This window comes from Aquarana catesbeiana, linkage group LG05, assembly GCF_042186555.1.
Source record: "Aquarana catesbeiana isolate 2022-GZ linkage group LG05, ASM4218655v1, whole genome shotgun sequence".
NCBI classification, from domain to species: domain Eukaryota; kingdom Metazoa; phylum Chordata; class Amphibia; order Anura; family Ranidae; genus Aquarana; species Aquarana catesbeiana.
This window is the reverse complement of record NC_133328.1, coordinates 624,434,917-624,457,520: the sequence shown is the minus strand read 5'-3', so window position 1 is coordinate 624,457,520 and position 22,604 is coordinate 624,434,917.

Sequence of the window (22,604 nt, the reverse complement as noted above, 5' to 3'; positions counted from 1 at the left end):
ATAAACATTAAATATGTGACTATTGTGCATCGAATATGTTTATATCGTGCCTATATTGTACACAAGAAATATTATTTTGTTTATGACAGGGACTACCCTTTGGGGATTGGTTACTACCAATAAGTTGACATTCCATATTTGTAGAGACATACACCTCATTTAAAGTCCCACAATCGCTCTTTTTATTGTTCTTATAATGTCCTAGGGATGGAGGTGAGTCTCTACTCTTTTATGTTTGGGCGGTTGTGGGTCACATTTCGGTTTCCTTTTATTTTTCCTTTGGTTAGGCTTTTTGTTATTTGGTCTGAGGTTTGTTTTAAAGCCTTATAAAGCATCTTTTCAAATTGTAATAATATTACTGGGGATACTGAGGAGGCTTGTGGAGAAGTTTGTGAGAGGATTTGTTCTGTATCTGACTCAAATGGAGAGTCTTGCTGTGACATTTTCTGTCTGTGAGAGCGCCCTGATGCTGTATCTTGTGAGGTGACTGGAGCTGCTTCAGCTGCAGTGAGTGCCTGTGAGCTCTTTGTGAGGTGATTTTTATTTCTGCCACGGTTTCCTCCCAGTACCATATTTCCTGCCCAAACTTTCACAGTTTGTTCCCTGGGGCAAAAAGGTTCAAATGGATACCTTTTGAGCCTGCAGGCTCCGCTTTGTCCTTCTTTTCTCTCCTCAGCGGTGTGGAGCTCTAACAATGCATGTCTGCTCTGCTAGGCTCCGCCTCCTGCCCCCTTGCTGCTGCATTTTCAATAAAACATTTTTTGTTGGATAAAAAAAAAAAAAAAAAAGAAGCGGGTGATTACCTGCTTGTCAATATGAAAAGACTCCCACTCTCTGTGCAGACCTCCAGTTCCTCCTGCCCCCCTGCTCTACTGTTGGGATGATAACGTTTGTGAGGCAGAAGAGTGGGGGAGAGGAGACACAGGCAAAGCAGGCGGTGAGGAGCGAACACGGTCTGTGTTAGCCTTGTCTGGACCGCGGTTACTGTATCTAATGCAGTGTGGTCCGGTCATCAGCAGGCCATGAACCAGTACCAGTCCATGGGGAATCCTGCGTTACCTTCTGCAGTGTGGTCCGGTCATCAGCAGGCCATGAACTAGTACCAGTCCATAGGGAATCCTGCATCTTGCATTGTTAGGACATGAAACCTGGCGGCCCCGACCCACCAGACAAATGTCCGGTGTGCCTTATGGCCAGTCCGGGCCTGCCCCAAGTATTATCACTCCACTTTCTTTCCTCCTTTCTACCCTTGACATACATTGATGTGTTGGCTGCTAGTAAAGACTCCATGCCGGCTGAGTACTGGTCTGTTAAAGTTAAAAAATTTGGGTAAAAAAAGACAAGGCATTTAGTTATTACCATTGACCCTAAAGCTCAATTCCAGTTTGGGCCACATGCCAAAGCATGGATGCCCCAGCAGCTCAGTTTGTTATACTCACCCTATCTTCAGTGCTTTACCCCTGCAGACTTACCTGGTCACCAATCCAACCACTCTTCTTCCAAGTTAGATGGTATCTAGCCCCATTCAACCCACTTGCTGTAAGACCAGGGCTTCAAGGCTTTGCCCCCAGCCAGTTCCCACCCTGGACCCACAGTAAAATGCTGTGTGTCATTGAGTGGCACCACTCTCTGTAGGATTTTGGATCCACCAACCTCTGGAGGAAGAAGGTAGCAAAGAGGATATGTGATGTCACTGAAGCAAACTTAAGATATCTGGAAAAATATGTATGTGTATTTAGCTTTTTAAAGATTACCTATAAGCAAACATTTTCATTTTTTTTTTATTTTGAAAAGATTATTATCATTCAGGATTTATATAGCACTAAAAGATTGTGTAACGGCAGCACCTTACATATACAGTATATTGTACATTTACATCAGTCCCTGCCCTCAAGGAGCTTACAGTCTAAGGTGACTAACTTACATTCATACATACATTAGGGCTAATTTAAACAGGAGCCAATTACCCTACCAGCCTGCATTTTGACTGTGTTGAAGAAACCCCAGCAGGCACAGGGAGAGCATACAAACTCTGTGCAGGTAATGCCATGGTTGGGATTCAAACCGATTACCCTAATGTTACTGGGCCAAAGTGATAACCAATTAGCCACTGTGCTGCACAATATAAAGGGAGACAGTACAGTTACAGTACAATTCAATACAAGAGGGTTAGGAGGCCCTTGCTCATGAGAACTCATAATCTTATAGTTCTAGTCCTCCAGCTGCTGACCAGCACTGTATGTACAGTATACAGTACATAAAAGAGTAGAGCAATACCACCATAGGTCTGTAGAAGGAGCAGTAAGCTCCGAGTGCATAGGCTGTTGTTTTAACACCAATCCTTCCATCCTGTGATGTCACATTCGCCCACATGTGTGCTCCATACTGACTCCTGGAGCTTCCTGGCTGACATCTGACATCCACTGCGATAGGAGTCCACTGGTAGGTCCTTCAGGATTAGGCTGAATGGCGTGTGTTCCTTATGTTTGATGGGCGAGTACTTTTATTCCTCCTGTGAGGTTTTTCTTACAACATGTGAATAAATAGCTTTTATAATAATGCACATAGTTACATAGTTACATAGTAGGTGAGGTCGAAAAAAAGACACAAGTCCGTCAAGTCCAACCTATGTGTGTGATTATATGTCAGTATTACATTATATATCCCAGTATGTTGCGGTCATTCAGGTGCTTATCTAATAGTTTCTTGAAACTATCGATGCCCCTCGCTGAGACCACCGCCTGTGGAAGGGAATTCCACATCCTTACCGCTCTTACAGTAAAGAAACTTAGGTTGCGCTTCCCCTCTTCTTCTCTTATTTTCTCTTATTCTAATAGAACACTGTCAGATTTTATTGTTGCCTGTACCCCTGTTAGGGAATTTCCCCCTCCCTATCTGTCCTGGTGACCATTTTTATCAAGAAAGAAAGTGAGGGAGAATCCCAAATGTTGGTGTTGTTGGGTTGAACAGGAATAGAAGGGAAATCTTCCAGGGGCACTAGTTCTGACGACCATCAGGGATTCCCTAATTTTGGATAGATTTTCTTTCACTTCCTGTTATGGCTATGGAACAGGAAATTAAGGAAAATCCCCCCAATGGGACACAAATAAAAAGAAAATCCCAAAGTGTGGTCTATCACCAAAACAAAAATATAGGGAAAAATCTTCCAATGGAGACACTGGTTTTGTGACCCTGGTGAAAACCAGAGATCTCCTCGCTTTGGAGGGATTTACCCTACTTCCTGTTTTGGCTATGGGACAAATAGGGAAATTCCTAATAGGACACAGATAGCAAAAAAAAAAAAAAATGCAGAGGCTATAACCCTATCTTTCTCTAAAGTGAGGGAAATCAGGTGGAAAAGGCAAACTGGGAGGGCAACTAATGATTCTGGAGTTTTGGACTTGAATCAAAACTTGGGACAGAAACTATGGCTCTACAGCCACCTGATCATGTATACAGTAGAAAGAAGGGCTGCCCTTGTTACCCCCCTTGTGATAGCAGCAAAGTTAAATAAATAAAAAAAATTGTAATAAAATAAAAATATTTTCAAAAATGTAAAAGCACCCCTCTTGCAAATGCAAGTGTATGTAAACAGTTATTATGCAACATGTGTGAAATATCACTTTGAACATCAAAGTGAGAGAAATAATTCTAGGGCCATAATTCCTGATTAACCACTTCAAAGCGACGTACCGGTACGTCGGTACTTTGACACTACATACAGTTTTTAATGGCAGCAGCTAGCTACCGTAACCCTGGTATTTTCGGGAACCCCGTGTGTTTCTCTTTGAGATAAAAGTGGTCTCCACAGTGGGTTTGCGAGATCACGTTTATCGGTGGTGGGAAAGGCACCCCCCCTCCCGCCGTGCTCCGGTCGTCTCTGCCGCTTACCTAACCCTCCGGTAGCGGTGGAGACAATGGCATCCTGTCACCCCCTTGCCTGGATGCGGAGTGAGGGAAAGATGGACCCCGCTCCGCTCCCTAGCATTGGAGAGTGGAAGCGACGGCAAATGTCACTTCCGCCCAATGCTCTTAAAGGAGAAATTATTATTATTTTTTTTTAAATGATATTTTTTTTATTGCATTTTAGTGTTAATATGAGATCTGAGGTCTTTTTGACCCCAGATCTCATATTTAAGAGGACCTGTCATGCTTTTTTTCTATTACAAGGGATGTTTACATTCCTTTTAATATGAATAAAAGTGATCCATTTTTTTTTTTTTCAAAGGAAAGTGTCAAAATAAAAAAATAAAGTAAAAAAAAAAAAAGAAAAGTGCCCCGTACCGACGAGCTTGTGCGCAGAAGTGAACACATACAGTACGTGAGAAGGACACCCGCATATGAAAATGGTGTTCGAACCACACATGTAAGATACAGCCTGGATCGTTAGAGCGAGATAAATAATTCTAGCACTAGATCTCCTCCGTAACTCAAAATTGGTAACCTGTAGAAATGTTTAAACTTTGCATATGGAGATTTTTAAGGGTAAAAGTTTGTCACCATTCCACGAGCGGGCGCAATTTTGAAATGTGACATATTGGGTATCAATTTACTTGGCGTAACATTATCTTTCACAATATAAAAAAAAAATTGGGCTAACTTTACTGTTGTCTTATTTTTTACTTAAAAAAAGTGTATTTTTTCCCAAAAAAAGTGTGCTTGTAAGACCGTGTTAAAAATATATAAATATAATAATAAATATATATATAATGTTTGGGGGTTCTAAGTAATTTTCTAGCAAAAAAAAAAAATATATTTTAACTTGTAAACAACTGAGTCTGAAAAATGGGCTTAAGTGGTTAAACTGATAACTTGTGAAGGCTGTTAAAGTGTCACCTATCGACCCCAGGTACCCTACTTTTTCACAATTTCAAGGGCGCACACAATTTTGAGTCTTGGCATGTTTGGTATCTATTTACTCTACACGTACTTATTTATTTATTTTTTACCAAAAAATTGGGTATAATAATGCAACCAGAAGAACCTGGTTAGGATGGTGTTCTTCCTCCATCAAATCTCAGCCTAGATGACCCTTTGGGTGGATGTACTGGAATGATATGTATTCCTCTGGCTACCACCATGACTCATATGGAAATGTTTGCATTAATTGGGAGGTAAAAAGACACTTACTACACTGGAATCCTCTTCTAGACTGTGCTTTCATCTGTCTATCTTTAACCACTGCATGAAATTCACACTTTCTGTGTCAAGGTATTTAGTCATCTGCTGGGGCACATGGTCCTTTAACAGTGTGTGAGAGGTGGAAATATACACCAACATCCCTAAAGAATATGTAGACAGGAGGATGATTTTGGTGGGATTTTAGGGGTGCCAAGCAATAAAGTTACTGACAGTACATAAAAAAAAAAAACAATATAACAAAATTTATTACCACAGAGATTTAAAAATATTGGCTGTACATATATTAAGCAGACAGAAATACGCATCTAGTCAAATGATGGAACAAATGGTCACACAACAATAGCATGGAGTGACATATCATGACATGTTTCGCCTTTTAGGGCTTCCTCAGGGGATGTTTATTCAGAGGTAGATGTGGTACTGAGACTTGATGTTGAGCCGAATGGAGAAACGGACACTAAGCCGCACACAGAAAGGCTCCCCCAAGCGGAGCCCAGGGACAGGGCCAAAGGGCCGGTCTCTGTAAATGACAGAACTGGGTCTTATGAGGAGGCCGAGGGTGCCTAAATTATAAGGTGTTATCTCATGAAAAGAGATGTCTCAGCATGGCAGACCCATCTAGTGTCTAAATGAATACTAATTTATCCAAAGTTAAGAATTATCTGAAATAACGAATTCCATAAACGAACAGAATGTAACAAACTAAAAATAATAAATAACAATAAATTACAACAATAATAATAATAACAACTTTTTATTATTATTATTAATTTATTCCGTTCCATTTGTTTAGATGCGGCATTTGTTGTTTTGGATCATTCGTAAGTTCAGATAAATTTATATTCATTACCTTGACTAACAGCCACATTTAAAAGGATATTCCAATACCTATAATTTAATAGTTAGTTATTATTAATTAGTTAGTTATTATTTTGAATTTTCAGATTTTTGTTCTTTTGAATTTTTGTTCTCTTGAATTTTTGAATTTTCTTTTGAATTCTTTTTAGATTTTCGAATTTTCAGATTTTTGAATTTCTGAATTTTCGAATTTACAAACTTTCTGATTTTCAAATTTTCTGCTTTTCGAATTTACTAATTTTCGAATCTATGATTTTTTTTTAATTTACAAATTTACGAGTTTTCGAATTTATCAATTTCGATCATAACAAATGACCCGAAAAATGAAAAAAAAACAAAAAACAAATGAAACAAAAACTAACACTTTTTTTTGGCAGTGCACATGTCTAATATGGATATACAGCTTATATGGAGCATGCACATCTAATACCAAAGTGGAACTACTGTATAAGGCCTCATTTACACTGGATGTTATAAAAAACATCAGTAGCATTAGCTATAGAAAGCTGTAGAGGTGAGTTTTGCAGAATTTTTGCAGTAGCATTTTTTAGCATTTGTCTTTTTTAGCTTTTTATAACAAAACTCCCATAAAAGCTTATGCCTCAATAATGCTCATGAACACCGAATAGCCACGTTTTTCAGCATTTTTTAGCGTTTTTACAGCTGAAAAAATCCTCTTCAAACCCACTAGTTCTGGGTTTTTTTCCAGCCAAAAAACGATAATTAAAGCCTCGTACACACGATCAGATTTTCCGATGGGAAATGTGTGATGACAGGCTGTTGGCGGAAAATCTGACCATTTGTACGCTCCATCGGACAATTGTTGTTGGATTTTCCACGGACAAATGTTAGATGGCAGGTTTTAAAATTCTCCGCGGACAAATGTCTGTTGTTGGATTTTCTAAGTGTGTGTACACAAGTCCGTCGGACAAAGTCCAAAGTACAAACACACACATGCTTGGAAGCAAAGAAATCGCCAGAAGCGAAAAAAGTGCGAAATGAAAAGCGCAAAATGAAACGCACGAATCAACACTCACCAAACTTCTACTAACACGAAATTAGCAGAAGGAGCACAAAGGGTTGGTCTAAAGAGCTGAAAAACCACGTAGTACGTCACTACGTTCGTGTTTGTTGGCTGGCAATTCCTTGCCGTTTGTATGCAAGACAAAATCCAGGCACACGCCTTCGGACAAAAGTCTGAGGTTTTGTCTGCACAAAATCCGATCGTGTGTATGAGGCTTTAAGCTTACGTGTGCATGGACACAAACGTTAACATGCTGGGGAGTTTACTGGCTGCAGAAAAAAAACACCTGAAGCCAAAAACAGCAGCTGTAAAAACATCCAGTGTCCATGAGGCATACATGTCAAAAAGGATCATGTTTACAACTAATAGATAATCCATTATTTAAAGTAATGCTTGTTTTTGCACAATATTTATGGTACAATCAATAAGTCTCCATTACCCAATGCATATGGGACTTTTTTTTTTTTTTTTTAAATTGCCAGAACATATCAGTTGATGAGATATGATCAAGCATCCACAAGGGTATCTTTACAAATCTGGTCTGAGTATGATGGAAGTGGTTTTATTCTTATATGTGTATATGTTTTGTGTAAATAAACTGAATTGATATAATGCTGAAATCTATCTATCTATCTATCTATCTATCTATCTATCTATCTATCTATCTATCTATCTATCTATCTATCTATCTATCTATCTATCTATCTATCTATCTATCTATCTATCTATCTCTCTCTCTCCATCTATATATATATATAGATGGAGAGAGAGAGAGAGAGATCTCTATATATAGATAGATATATCTATATATCTATCTATATATAGATAGATATAGATATATCTATCTATATATATCTATATATAGATAGATATATCTATATCTATCTATATATATCTATATATATATATATTGTGGCAGAGCAAGGCTCTGTCACTATGAAAATGGGGTTAAAGTGGACACAGAGTCTGCATATTGTCTGAGTGCAGAGCTACAGAGTGTAGGTTTGAGGTGGAGAGAACTGCTCTGGCAGTTTTCTCCAGGTTTTGCTAGTTCCTTATGGGGCTCTGTAGTTTGGAGATCCTTCAGAGTCTTGGGTGGGACGGGATCTCCAACCCTGTGTCCGGGTCTTGTGGACAGCCAGCAGGGTGTGTGCCCAGGTGCACACAGCCCATATAACGAGGGACTGGTGAGAGCAGAAAGGGTGGAGGAAGGTGAAGTTGGAGCAGTGGCTGCTAGTAAGTGTCTCTGTGTGAGAACAGATGCTGTGTGCGTTGAAGGGCTTCAAAGCTATGTGCGTCCAAGGAGCCAGATGCTGTGTGCGTTGAAGGGCTTCAAAGCTATGTGCGTCCAAGGAGCCAGATGCTGTGTGCGTTGAAGGGCTTCAAAGCTGTGTGCGTCCAAGGAGCCAGATGCTGTGTGCGTTGAAGGGCTTCAAAGCTGTGTGCATCCAGGGAGCCAGAAGCTGTGTGCATTGAAGGGCTGTAAAGCTGTGTGCGTCAAAGGAGCCAGAAGCTGTGTGCATTGAAGCTCTTGAAACTGTGTGTGACCAAGGAGCCTAAGACTGTGTGCATCCAAGCAGCTTGTTTGAGGGGCCTGTTCCCTATAGCAGCAATACTGCTGAAGAGTAGCCAGGTGGGCTAGCATTTTCATTTGGATTTTCTATTGTATTTACTTGCTGAAGCTTGGACCCCTGCATGGGATTCCTGGATGGACTTTTGTTGTTTTTTCCTTTAATAAACGTGGGCTACCAGGCCCTTAACTATAAATGCCTCTCTGATGTGGACTCACTGCACTAAAACGCATCTATCCACTTGAGCTGAACAATCCCCAATGTCACAAGTGGTGCTCGAATGCGGGCATGTAGACGGTTGAATCTAGGTCCTTGCTCCATGGTGAGTCGCATCAGGAACTACTGCTAGCTGTGTGTGGCAGCCAGGCGAACAGCATTGCACAGAAGTTTGATGGACTGTGTTGCATGCAGGTTGTGTACCTGTGAAAGGAGAATCACATATTTATTCTCTCCGTGTTGCATGCAGGTTGTGTACCTGTGAAAGGAGAATCACATATTTTTTTTCTCTCTGCTGTGAAGTGTGTTGCAAGTTGCTGTGTGTAAGACAGCAAGCATGGGGCGTTCAAAACAGAAAAAGGAAGCAATCCTTGCTGAAGCAAGGGAAAGGGTTCTATGGCTAGAGGGTATTTCACCACATGCCCCAGCCACGCCAGAGAATTTTTCCAAGTGTGAAATTTCTGTGACCTGGGGTAAATTAATCATGTCATCCCCAGTTAAAAAGGAAGTGAAAGAAGTTTCCCCTGGCAACAGGAAGCCAGGTGGACAACAGCGTGTGAAAAAGAGGAATATGGTCATCTGTGGAAGCAATGTCCAGGCCAACAGGGATGTCGGGGGTCCAAGGAGTCTGTCTGCTGATGGTCATGACCAGTGGTATCCCTTGGCAACAGAGAGCCAGTCATCAAGGAGATTCCAAGAAAGTAAAGTTCAGCTTCCAGTACCGTGCTTGGAATGTGGTCAAGTGGGGCATGGAATTTTTACTTGCCCAAGGTTCTGGAACAACGCTGAAGAGTCTGGAAAGGCTGCAGTGTCGTCCTGTGGCCACACAGAGGAAGTAGCTGGTATGGATGCAGCTGAGAGACAGCGCACTCAAGTGAAGGGTATGATGTCAGCCACTGAAAATGGTAAGACTGTTTCAGTTTGTGGGACTGAACCTAGTGACATGGGAGTGTGTCCAGCAGGAAGATCCGCAGTGCAAATGGACATAGACTTGCTGCAGTGTGCTACCCGGAGCAGTGGGGAGGCACTTGGTGAGGACCAGCTGACAGCAAGGTTAAAGACTCAAATGAACATGGGAACTATGCATGTGCCTGCTATAATCCAGCAGAGTGCTGGAGAGGTTAAACTAGGGGTGACCAAAACTGTTATTGTGCCATGTTCCCTAGTGACAGGTGCTGCAGAGTTGCCCAGGGAAACTTCAGAGGAGCTCGCAGTGACGGAGCAGAGAGTTTCCCAGGTCAGCTATGGAGCTGCTCAAGGAGGAAAGAGTTCCCCTTTAAAGATAGAGGGTGATGTGAGGAGAGGCTCACAGGCTGTGGTTGGTAATAGACAATCCACAAAAGTAGCAGTTATGTCTATACGTAATGAAAATTCAGATGGTTATGCTGACAAATGTGTTACTGTTGGCAAATGTGATGGTATTGGTGATAATGACATTGAAAAATGTGTTCCCTTTAATGTCATGTCTGCAAATGTGTTCACTGACAATGATGGGAGTAGGATATCTCCCGTGACAACCAGAAGCGCAGGCTTGTCCATGGAAGTCTCATGGGGTCTCCATGTGTTGGAGCCAGAGGTTTTCCAGGATGGCTGTGGTGCTACTCTGGTGAAACAAAGGAAGACTGAGTCACACAGTGAGAGTGTGCGGGCGCAGCCCCACAACCCTAAGTGTAACCCAGGTGTCAAGGGGTTAATTCAGCCAGCAAAAGCTGAAAGTGCAGAGCTGTGTGTGTCAGTAGCGCCCCCAGAGCAGGTAGGGCAAAAGCATGTATTACAGCCTGCCTTGTCAGATGATGTGTCAACCCAAGGGGATATGTATAGAAATGACACAGGTGATGTTTTGGCTAGTGAATCCCAGGTTCCTGTGGGGCCTTCTAGAGTAGGTGATGGAACCACACTAGACTGGGATAATTGATATGAGAATGCAATCGCAATATTAAATAATGTGGTGGACATAACACCTGCTATGCCCAATGGAGGGATTGCAGATCGGCTGGTGCTCAAGGACACGTTTGTCCCTGCAAAAGTTATTGCCCTCCAGTCTGAAGGAACTGTTCAGGGTGCTGGCATAGCAGATGTGTTGTCCACAGCCCAACAGCTCGGGTGTCAAGGTGACAATGTGACTTGTAATGACCTGCAGTGGCTCACTGACACTGGTGCAGAAGGGTTAAGTGTGAGACATGTGTCTGACAGCGCTCCAGGGGAGCAACAGGCTGTGATGAGGGGTACCTCCAAGGAGTTGGAGGTCTCTTCAAATGTCTCAACCTCACAAGCTGCAGTGGATGAGCCCCTCCATGTCTTGGACAGGGAAAAAGTCCCTAGAAAGGTCTGGTATTTAGACATGGGATGTTTGGAGATGACAGAGACCTTACTTGAAATGCTGGCGTTAGTAAAAACGCACTCATTGTACACTTGGGTGTCTCCACCGCAGTCGGACCAGGTGGTGCTGCGTAGTACCAATGGGTGGAGCCAGGTGGTACAGACTGTGCTGGGAAGTCTTTCTGTAGTCTCTCTACAATGGTATTGGTGGGGCCAATGCTTATTAACAGTGTGGCAAATAGTCTTGAGGTTCTCTGAGAGGGTGCTCCCAGTTACTGAGTGGTATGGAAGGTGCCCAGGAGAACTGTTGGAGACATCAAAGGTCTCTCCGGCTGGTGTAGTGACTATAAACATCTCTGCTGGTGTGGTCCGAGGTGCGGCTGAGCAGTGGTCAATAGAGGGCATGGATACTGTCTCACCCGTTAAACCTCATGAGAAGGTAGGGCCCAAAATAGACGCAGCACTAGCAGAGATGCTTTCTATCACTCAGAAAGAGGTACAACTTAAAGTACCCGGAGACACTGTAAAGGAAAGTGCTAATGTTGGTTGCTGCAACAATGTAATGTGTACATCAGAAAGGAGTAGTTTGTGCTTGGATCAGTGTCATTTGTTAGATCAGTTACCCATGGAGTGTTGGACAACAGGTGAGGTGAAGCTGTGCTATGGACCCGTGGGGTGTAATCACTTGCCTGTGTTTTGTCCCTCCTCAGGTCTGGTCCTAACAACAAGTACTGAGATAGATGGCACTGATTGTGTTCGACAGGATGTCATTGAAATGTATGATCTGCTAATGTTTGGTGCTGTTAAAAGTGACGTGGTTGCCGTGGGTAACCAGAGAGAGGTTTTTGAACCTGAAAGACCTGTGGTGAAAGATAAAACTGACGTCTGTAAGCTGAAAGGTAGGATCAGGGAAGGCAGAGTTCCCCCAAGAGAGGAGAGTATGCTCAGGAACCCCAAGAGAAGAGAGGGAAGGCAGAGTATACGGAATTATAGGACCCTGTTAAGATCCAAGGTGGGACGTACCTGGAAGCACACCCGAAAAAAGGGTTGGGCCTACGTGGCTGATGGCCAGCACAGAAGTGTCCCAACTGCTATGGTGGGTGCAGGTGTTTCTCCCTCCGGATCGAAACAAGAGGGGGGGGTATGTGGCAGAGCAAGGCTCTGTCACTATGAAAATGGGGTTAAAGTGGACACAGAGTCTGCATATTGTCTGAGTGCAGAGCTACAGAGTGTAGGTTTGAGGTGGAGAGAACTGCTCTGGCAGTTTTCTCCAGGTTTTGCTAGTTCCTTATGGGGCTCTGTAGTTTGGAGATCCTTCAGAGTCTTGGGTGGGACGGGATCTCCAACCCTGTGTCCGGGTCTTGTGGACAGCCAGCAGGGTGTGTGCCCAGGTGCACACAGCCCATATAACGAGGGACTGGTGAGAGCAGAAAGGGTGGAGGAAGGTGAAGTTGGAGCAGTGGCTGCTAGTAAGTGTCTCTGTGTGAGAACAGATGCTGTGTGCGTTGAAGGGCTTCAAAGCTATGTGCGTCCAAGGAGCCAGATGCTGTGTGCGATGAAGGGCTTCAAAGCTATGTGCGTCCAAGGAGCCAGATGCTGTGTGCGTTGAAGGGCTTCAAAGCTGTGTGCGTCCAGGGAGCCAGAAGCTGTGTGCATTGAAGGGCTGTAAAGCTGTGTGCGTCAAAGGAGCCAGAAGCTGTGTGCATTGAAGCTCTTGAAACTGTGTGTGACCAAGGAGCCTAAGACTGTGTGCATCCAAGCAGCTTGTTTGAGGGGCCTGTTCCCTATAGCAGCAATACTGCTGAAGAGTAGCCAGGTGGGCTAGCATTTTCATTTGGATTTTCTATTGTATTTACTTGCTGAAGCTTGGACCCCTGCATGGGATTCCTGGATGGACTTTTGTTGTTTTTTCCTTTTAATAAACGTGGGCTACCAGGCCCTTAACTATAAATGCCTCTCTGATGTGGACTCACTGCACTAAAACGCATCTATCCACTTGAGCTGAACAATCCCCAATGTCACAATATATATAGATAGATAGATAGATAGATAGATAGATAGATAGATAGATACTGTATATGTATATATACATAGATATCTATATATACTGTATATGTATATAGATATATATATATATATACCTATCTATCTATATCCTAGATCTAGATCTATATCCTAGATCTAGATCTATATCCTAGATCTAGATCTATATCCTAGATCTAGATCTATATCCTAGATCTAGATCTATATCCTAGATCTAGATCTATATCCTAGATCTAGATCTATATCCTAGATCTAGATCTATATCCTAGATCTAGATCTATATCCTAGATCTAGATCTATATCCTAGATCTAGATCTATATCCTAGATCTAGATCTATATCCTAGATCTAGATCTATATCCTAGATCTAGATCTATATCCTAGATCTAGATCTATATCCTAGATCTAGATCTATATCCTAGATCTAGATCTATATCCTAGATCTAGATCTATATCCTAGATCTAGATCTATATCCTAGATCTAGATCTATATCCTAGATCTAGATCTATATCCTAGATCTAGATCTATATATCCTAGATCTAGATCTATATATCCTAGATCTAGATCTATATATCCTAGATCTAGATATATATACACATCTCAGATGTGGTCCACAACTACTAATTCAATATTTGATTTTTCACAATAATGTGTTTGTACTAAAATGTATTTTATTTTTTCATAAAAATATGCTTTTAATAAACAGCTGTGCAAATATCATTTGACATAAAAAATTGCAACTTCCACCGTTTCCTTCTCCAGGGTCTCTGCTTTTAATTATATATACACTTTGGGAATTCTAAGTCGTTTTCTAGCAAATAAATGCTGATTTTTACATGTGCGTGAAAATTGTAAAAATTGTCCCAGACCCGAAGTGGTTAAAACCCAAGCAACAGGAGGAAGGACTTCCAGGGAAGGTTGGGTGAAAGTCAAATTCCCTGTATTATAAATATATTGGGTATTTAAAATGCAAATCATGCTACAGGTCCTAATGTGCTCTAGGTAAGAGCATTGACTTTTTATCAAAGGCATCAAATAGACAACAGAAAATTGTCCTTCTCTTTTAAAATTTCAAAAGCAAATCTCGTGTTGAAGTGTGGAAGAACTGGTATAATATATCCATATAATAGAATATCTTTCTTTCTGGAAGAATTCTTCCACAGATGTATTCCTTGCTACTCATAAAAGTTCAATCTTGCGCGGTGTAATAGGCGCGGTACAACAGACTGTAAACAAAAAGTCTGACTGCCAAGCATTGCCAGTCCCTCTGTGACACGCACCGAAATGTCATGTCTGTTCTATAAGTGGATGGCGGTTTCTCAGGAAATTCCATTATCAAGTAAAGCATGTGTTGTAAAAAAATGCAACTGCCAAAAAACATTAATATTTATTAAAGGGGAATTCCAGATTACATAGAAAAGCCTGACTTCGGGCAAAACCTTTTTTTCTTTTTAATTTTGGATAGAGTAAAGAAGAATTATGTAACTTATAGAAGGTTTTTATTTTCCTCAGCAATAAAACATATTTTTTTTAGAAGAGTGGAGAAGGCTTAAATAGAACAAAATCTTTTTTATAAACCCTAACAGGGATTATAAACCTTGCTTACTCTATCCAAAAAAATAAATGTTGCCTATGGTTCCACTTTAACTCTAAATTAATGAGCTGTAAAGGCTTTTAAAATGGTAAACTATTGACAATTTGGGGTATTGTGTTTTTTCATCCTTTAATGGGCTCACACATTTTGATGTCTTAACATCAGTGCTGGGACACAAGGTCATCTAGAGCCCAGGGCAAACATGCCAAACTACCCCCCCCCCCTCCCTGAGATGTAAAAGTATTATGTGTCAGAAAAAAATCCCTTCTCCCAGCACAAATCTTTCCCCCTATCCCCCAAATCCTCCAAGCACAAATGCCCCCCCCCCCAAAAAAAATAATCACCCCTCCTAGCACAAAGCCTCTACCCCTCAAATTTTCCCTCCGAGTACACATCCTCTCCCTACAACTCCAAATCCGCCCCCCAGCACAAATCCCGCCCCCATCCCGAATCCTAGCACAAATGCCCCCCCCAAAAAAAGTCCCCTCCTAGCACAATTCTCCTCCCCTCTACCATGTTACTTCTTCTAGCACAACCCCCCAAACCCCCCTTCCTAGCACAAATCCTCTTTACCCCCATCCCACCTCCCAACACAAATCCCCCTAAATCACCTCTCCCCCCCAAAATTCCCCTACTAGAATAGTTCTTACCCTCTGCCACACCCCAAATTCCCCCTCCCAACACAAATCCCCTGCCCCCAAATCTCCTCACAGCGCCCCTCCCACCTCGCATGATACCAGAGTGCTCAGGCCAGCCGTCCCTCCTGCCCACCCCTTGTCCTGTGGCCCTGCTTGACATAGTTACATAGTTACATAGTAGGTGAGGTTGAAAAATGACACCAGTCCATCAAGTCCAACCCATGTGTGTGATTATATGTCAGTATTACATTGTATATCCCTGTATGTTGTGGTCGTTCAGGTGCTTATCTAATAGTTTTTTGAAACTATCAATGCTCCCCGCTGAAACCACCGCCTGTGGAAGGGAATTCCACATCCTTGCCGCTCTTACAGTAAAGAACCCTCTACGTAGTTTAAGGTTAAACCTCTTTTCTCATTGTGGCCACATGTCTTGTTAAACTCCCTTCCACGAAAAAGTTTTATCACTATTGTGGGGTCACCAGTACGGTATTTGTAAATTGAAATCATATCCCCTCTCAAGCGTCTCTTCTCCAGAGAGAATAAGTTCAGCGCTCACAACCTTTCCTCATAACTAATGTCCTCCAGACCCTTTATTAGCTTTGTTGCCCTTCTTTGTACTCGCTCCATTTCCAGTACATCCTTCCTGAGGACTGGTGCCCAGAACTGGACAGCATACTCCAGGTGCGGCCGGACCAGAGTCTTGTAGAGTGGGGAGAATTATCATTTTATCTCTGGAGTTAATCCCCTTTTTAATGCATGCCAATATTCTGTTTGCTTTGTTAGCAGCAGCTTGCTGAGCCTATCATCTACTAGGACCCCCAGGTCCTTTTCCATCCTAGATTCCCCCAGAGGTTCTCCCCCCCAGTGTATAGATTGCATTCAGATTTTTGCCACCCAAATGCATTATTTTACATGTTTCTATGTTTGGTATCTGTCTATTTGACAAAGTCTCATCTTGTAAATGTTACACAAATTTGGGAATTACATTTGTTTTCCTGCACTAAAATTATATTAGGTGTATTTTTTACTGAAAACATAGATCACAAATATTGCAACTACCATATTTTTATTTTACGGCTTTTATTCTACAGCTGCTTTCAAGAATGTATAAACTTTTGGGGGGTTTGGGGGAAATCTTCAGACCTTCAGTCCCGTTGTTTTTTGTTTTTTTTCTTTCTTTTTTCTTTCGTAGCAATAGTCTTTAGACCTAAATTGTGCAATTGTGGAACGTTAGCTGAAGGGTTAGGCAGACAAGGTATCATTGTCCTTCTGCACATATAGAATGCAACAATTACAAAAGTGCTGTGAAGGAGAACATCTCTAAATACAAAGCACATCAAACCTTGACGAGAAGGCTACTGCAGCAGAATAACATGCTTTCTTCCCTTCCTGTCAAATAAGAACAGAAAAATGAGGCTACACTGGATACTGGCTCATAAAAACTGACAGATTAGAGATTGGATAAACTTACCTGTCCCTCTAATGTAATTTTCAGATGGCAGGGTCAGGATTTGGTGTACGCATCATCCATGGATCTCTCCTGTCTTATCAATGATTCAGGTGGTTGTGCTGTAATGGTGGGGCTGTCAAGTCAACATGGAACAAATTTTCAACAGAATATGTTCAGCACCTTCCTGAATCCTTGTTGGGAAGATTTACGTATAACTAAAGGTAAAACTTTTTGTTTAATTTTGGATGTTTGAATAGTTTGGATAGTTTTTATTGCTATATGTGCCCCCTGTTGGGGAGATTCACCTTCTCTCCAATGGTCCTGTTATCATCAAAAAGTAAAAGAAAAAAGAAAATCCCAAATGTTTGGTTGTCCCCAGAACAGTAATAGAGATGACGTCTTCTAAAGGGGACACTAGTTCTGGTGACAATCACAGATTCCCTCACTTTGAATACCTTTTTCCTGATGTCAACATGGCAGCATACATAAGATATAGCTCCTCCCCTATATCCACCCACAGGACCTGTTTAGCTCTATAAAAGTCTGATTGAGAGTATCCTCCCCCATTTTCCTTATTGTCCTCAAAGATCAACACCTACAGACCGTTACACTCAGGATAAGCTCTTACCTGCCGACTACGTCGGAGCCCATCTGGTTTCATCCTCTCCCAGAATGCAGTCCAACATCTTAAGCTGCTAAATGCACCAACAAGGTGGGGAGCCCCTTCTGGTGGTCTTTTGGGGGCGAGGTGTTCTGTAATCAGAGATGTTATCCCTCTTGTGGCATGCCTGCTGTGGGGTCCAGATCCAGCAGCTGGGACAGCATGGCCTCTTTCTAGCTATGGAGTTCTTCCTTTAGGTCTGATTGTATTGTTCTATGTTTTAATGTTTTATGTCTAAATGATGTCTTATTTTGTTAGCATCCGGAGAGACAGCATCTTAAAGGAGCAGCCAAAGACCAGGTAAGTCATGCTATTAAGGGCTGGGGATATGTATATATATATATATATCTATATCTATATATATATATATATATATATATATATATATATATATATATATATATATATATATATATATATATATATATATATATATATATATATATATAATGTGTGTGTGTATTATTTATATATGTGTATGTTTTTGGTTTTGTTCTATGGCTCTCTTTCGGGCTGATTCCCCATGTCCAGTAGTAAAGGAGGGAGAAGATATCGCCTCCTCCTCGGTAGAAGACCCTGAAGGTTCAGGCTTCAAATTTGTTATGGTGCCACTATTCATTAAGGAGGTAAAAGCTGCACTAGAATGGGAGGATCCTGAACCTCCTTTAAAGAAGGAAAAAAATTATTATCCCCACTTAACCACTTCAGCCCCGGAAGGATTTACCCCCTTCCTGACCAGAGCACTTTTTACAATTTGGCACTGCGTCGCTTTAACTGCTAATTGCGCGGTCCTGCAATGCTGTACCCAAACAAAATTTGCATCCTTTTCTTCCCACAAATAGAGCTTTCTTTTGATGGTATTTGATCACCTCTGCCGTTTTTATTTTTTGCGATATAAACGGAAAAAGACCGAAAATTTTGAAAAAAAATGATATTTCTACTTTTTGTTATAAAAAAAATCCAAAAAACTCAATTTTAGTCATACATTGAGGCCAAAATGTATTCGGCCACATGTCTTTGGTAAAAAAAAATGTCAATAAATGTATATTTATTGGTTTGCGCAAAAGTTATAGCGCCTACAAACTAGGGTACATTTTCTGGAATTTACAAAGCCTTTAATTTATGACTGCCTATGTCATTTCTTGAGGTGCTAAAATGGCAGGGCAGTACAAACCTCCCCAAATGACCCCATTTTGGAAAGTAGACACCCCAATGAAATTGCTGAGAGGCATGTTGAGCCCATTGAATATTTCATTTTTTTTGTCCCAAGTGATTGAATAATGACAAAAAAAAAAAAATTTACAAAAAGTTGTCACTAAATGATATATTGCTCACACAGGCCATGGGCATATGTGGAATTGCACCCCAAAATACATTCAGCTGATTATTAGGTAGTATATGGGGGTCCCTGACGCTATAAAACGCTGACGGCGAACCTAAATATTTACCTCCCTAACTAGCGTCACCAGTGACACTAATACAGCGATCAGAAAAACGATCGCTTAGTGACACTGACGCCGGGGGTGATCAAGGGGTTAAAACTTTATTAGTGGGGGGTCCCAAGTGATTGAATAATGACAAAAAAAAAAAAATTTACAAAAAGTTGTCACTAAATGATATATTGCTCACACAGGCCATGGGCATATGTGGAATTGCACCCCAAAATACATTCAGCTGATTCTCCTGAGTACGAGGATACCACATGTGTGGGACTTTTTGGGAGCCTAGCCGCGTACGGGCCCCCGAAAACCAATCACCGCCTTCAGGATTTCTAAGGGCGTAAATTTTTGATTTCACTCCTCACTACCTATCACAGTTTTGAAGGCCATAAAATGCCCAGATGGTACAACCCCCCCCCCCCAAATGACCCCATTTTGGAAAGTAGACACCCCCAGCTATTTGCTGAGAGGCATGTTGAGTCCATGGAATATTTTATATTTTGACACAAGTTGCGGGAAAGTGACATTTTTTTTTTTTTTGCACAAAGTTGTCACTAAATGATATATTGCTCACACAGGCCATGGGCATATGTGGAATTGCACCCCTGCAGAATTTCTAAGGGCGTAAATTTTTAATTTCACTCTTCACTGCCTATGACAGTTTCGGAGGCCATGGAATGCCCAGGTGGCACAAACCCCCCCAAATGACCCCATTTTGGAAAAGTAGACACCCCAAGCTATTTGCTGAGAGGCATGGTGAGTATTTTGCAGCTCTCATTTGTTTTTGAAAATTAAATTAAATTTTAATGCACTAAAACAAACTAAAACAAACTATATTGCCCAAATGTTTGATGAAATAAAAAAGATGATCTTAGGCCGAGTACATGGATACCAAACATGACATTCTTTAAAATTGTGCACAAACGTGCAGTGGCGACAAACTACATTTTTAAAAACAGGTTACCACTTTAGATTTACAGAGGAGGTCTACTGCTAAAATTACTGCCCTCGATCTGACCTTCGCGGTGATACCTCACATGCATGGTGCAATTGCTGTTTACATTTGACGCCAGACCGACGCTTGCGTTCACCTTTGCGCGAGAGCAGGGGGGACAGGGATGCTTTTTTTTTTTTTTTCTTTATTATTTTTTTGCTTTTTTATCTTATTTTTAAACTGTTCTTTTCAGTTTTTTTATCATTTTTATTGTTATCTCAGGGAATGTAAATATCCCCTATGATAGCAATAGGTAGTGACACGGTGGGGGGGGGGCATTCCCTCCCACTGCTTGTAAAAGCAGTCTAGAGGCTAATTAGCCACTAGGATTGCTTTTACATGAAAGCTGACCGCTGGCTGAAAAGAATGATACCAAGATGATACCTAAACCTGCAGGCATCATTCTGGTATAACCACTCAAAGTCCAGCAACATCCCAGTACGTTGCTGGTCCTTGTTGGGCATATATTGTAATCTTTTTTTTTTCATGCAGCCTGTGGCTGAACGAAAAAAAGAGATTGATCGGTGTGTATGCCCACCATTAGAATACCTCCCTTCATCCACCCACTTCTAATGATGGGAATACATGCACCATTTATATATGCCGAGGCATGGGGGCATCCTCCCGCAAAAGATAGGAGAAAATCGCTCCTCCACCCCTGCTGCCCCCATGCTTCGGCATATATCACCTCTGACAGCGCTGGAGTCACGGCTTTATATATCGCGGGAGCAAATGCTGTTGCTGTCAAGATAAATAAATCCGCGCTGCAGCTGAATGGCGTACCTGAAGACAAAAAAATGGTTAACAATAAAACACAGTAAACGGTAAAGTATATAAACTTGCATACCTGAAAAGCAAACATGATAAAACATAGTAACAATAAAACATTGCAGAATAGAATACAGTTAAAAAGAGCAGAACAATAGAGAGAGAATAGAGAGAGAGAACAATAAAACGACAACTATTTTTGTTTTTCTTTTATATTTTTTTTTTTAACACTTGTTTTTGTAACTGTAACCGGTTCCAGGTTCGGGTCTCTAAAAATGCGATGGCATCTTGGGAGACAATGTGTTAGTGTGCCTAGTCTGTGCCTTGCTGTACCCTACGCTAATACTCAACTAGTGTATGGTAGCGTTCAAAACATTCACCAATGCAAAGACCAGGATTGTCAGGACAGGAGGGACAATAATAGCGGGTGTCACGCCTATATCCGCGCTTGCTGCAGACACGACATCTTTTTTGGGGGGGTTCGTTGGGTAGGGGTACTCGGGAGGACATAAAGAAAATGCCTCTCATGCAGCTGACTGCATTTGGTTGGGGATGTGAATGGGGGAAGTACAGGTGCTGCAGAAGCGGTAGGTTCCCAATTAGGATTGGCGAATGCAGCAGGAAAGGCATTATGGGCACGACGGGCCTGTGTTTGTCTTCTTCTTGGTGGCAGCGGTACACTACTTGTGCTTGCCATCTCACCAGCTTGAACTGCACTTATGGGACTCGCCACGTCACCAAGTGTTACTGCAGTGCTGGTTTGACTACGACCGGGGTGTACTAGGCCGCTGGCGCTTGCCAGTTCACCAAAACGCTACCAAAAAAACTGTTAGCGATCGCAGGGATCAGGCCTGAATTTGCGAACGCTGCAGTTATGCGTTTAGTGTTTTGCAAGTGACAGTGATCGATCGATACTGCACTTGGGTGGGCTGGGCCGGGCGGAGGGGCAAAACGCAGGTGCTAGCAGGTATCTGGGCTGATCCCACTAACACTGCGTTTTTGGGAACCCTAAACTGCTGGGGACGCTAGTATAGATCTGATCGGATCAGATATTGATCCGTTCAGATACTATACCACTAAGGGAGGTGTATGCTGCGTGCGTGGGTGTTAGCAGTACTGGCGCTAACCTGACTCTGCCTGGGGCGACGCAGACCCTATCTGACCCTAAAACCTAAGTTATATCACCACCGGGTGATCAGGGGGCTAAACCTTTATTCGGTAATAAACGGCGGGTGCCCTGACACTATAAAAAATAAACTAACTAACCAGCGTCACCCATAACAGTTATACGGTGATCACTGGTGAAAGGGTTAACTAGGGGGCAATCAAGGGGTTAAAACCTTTATTAGGTAGTATATGGGGGTCCCTGACGCTATAAAACGCTGACGGCGAACCTAAATATTTACCTCCCTAACTAGCGTCACCAGTGACACTAATACAGCGATCAGAAAAACGATCGCTTAGTGACACTGACGCCGGGGGTGATCAAGGGGTTAAAACTTTATTAGTGGGGGTTAGGGGGATACCCTAGACCTAAAGGGGCTAACACTAACTGCCCTACCACACTAACTGTCACAAACTGACACCAATGCAGTAATCAGAAAAAAAAAACTGCTTGGTGTCAGTGTGACGGGGGGGGGGGGTGATCGGGGGGGTGATCAGGGGGTGATCGGGGGGTGATGGGGGTGTAATGTGTGCCTGGCATGTTCTACTGTGTGTGTTTTACACTCACATCGATGTCTTCTCTCCTTGGCGCCGGAACGGAAAATACAGAGCCGAGGAGAGATGACATCACTTCCTCTGCTGCTGTTTACTATACAGCAGCAGAGGAAGGATTTCATTGGCTGGGAGCGATCGCGAGGGAGGGGCCATGAATGGATGGCCTCC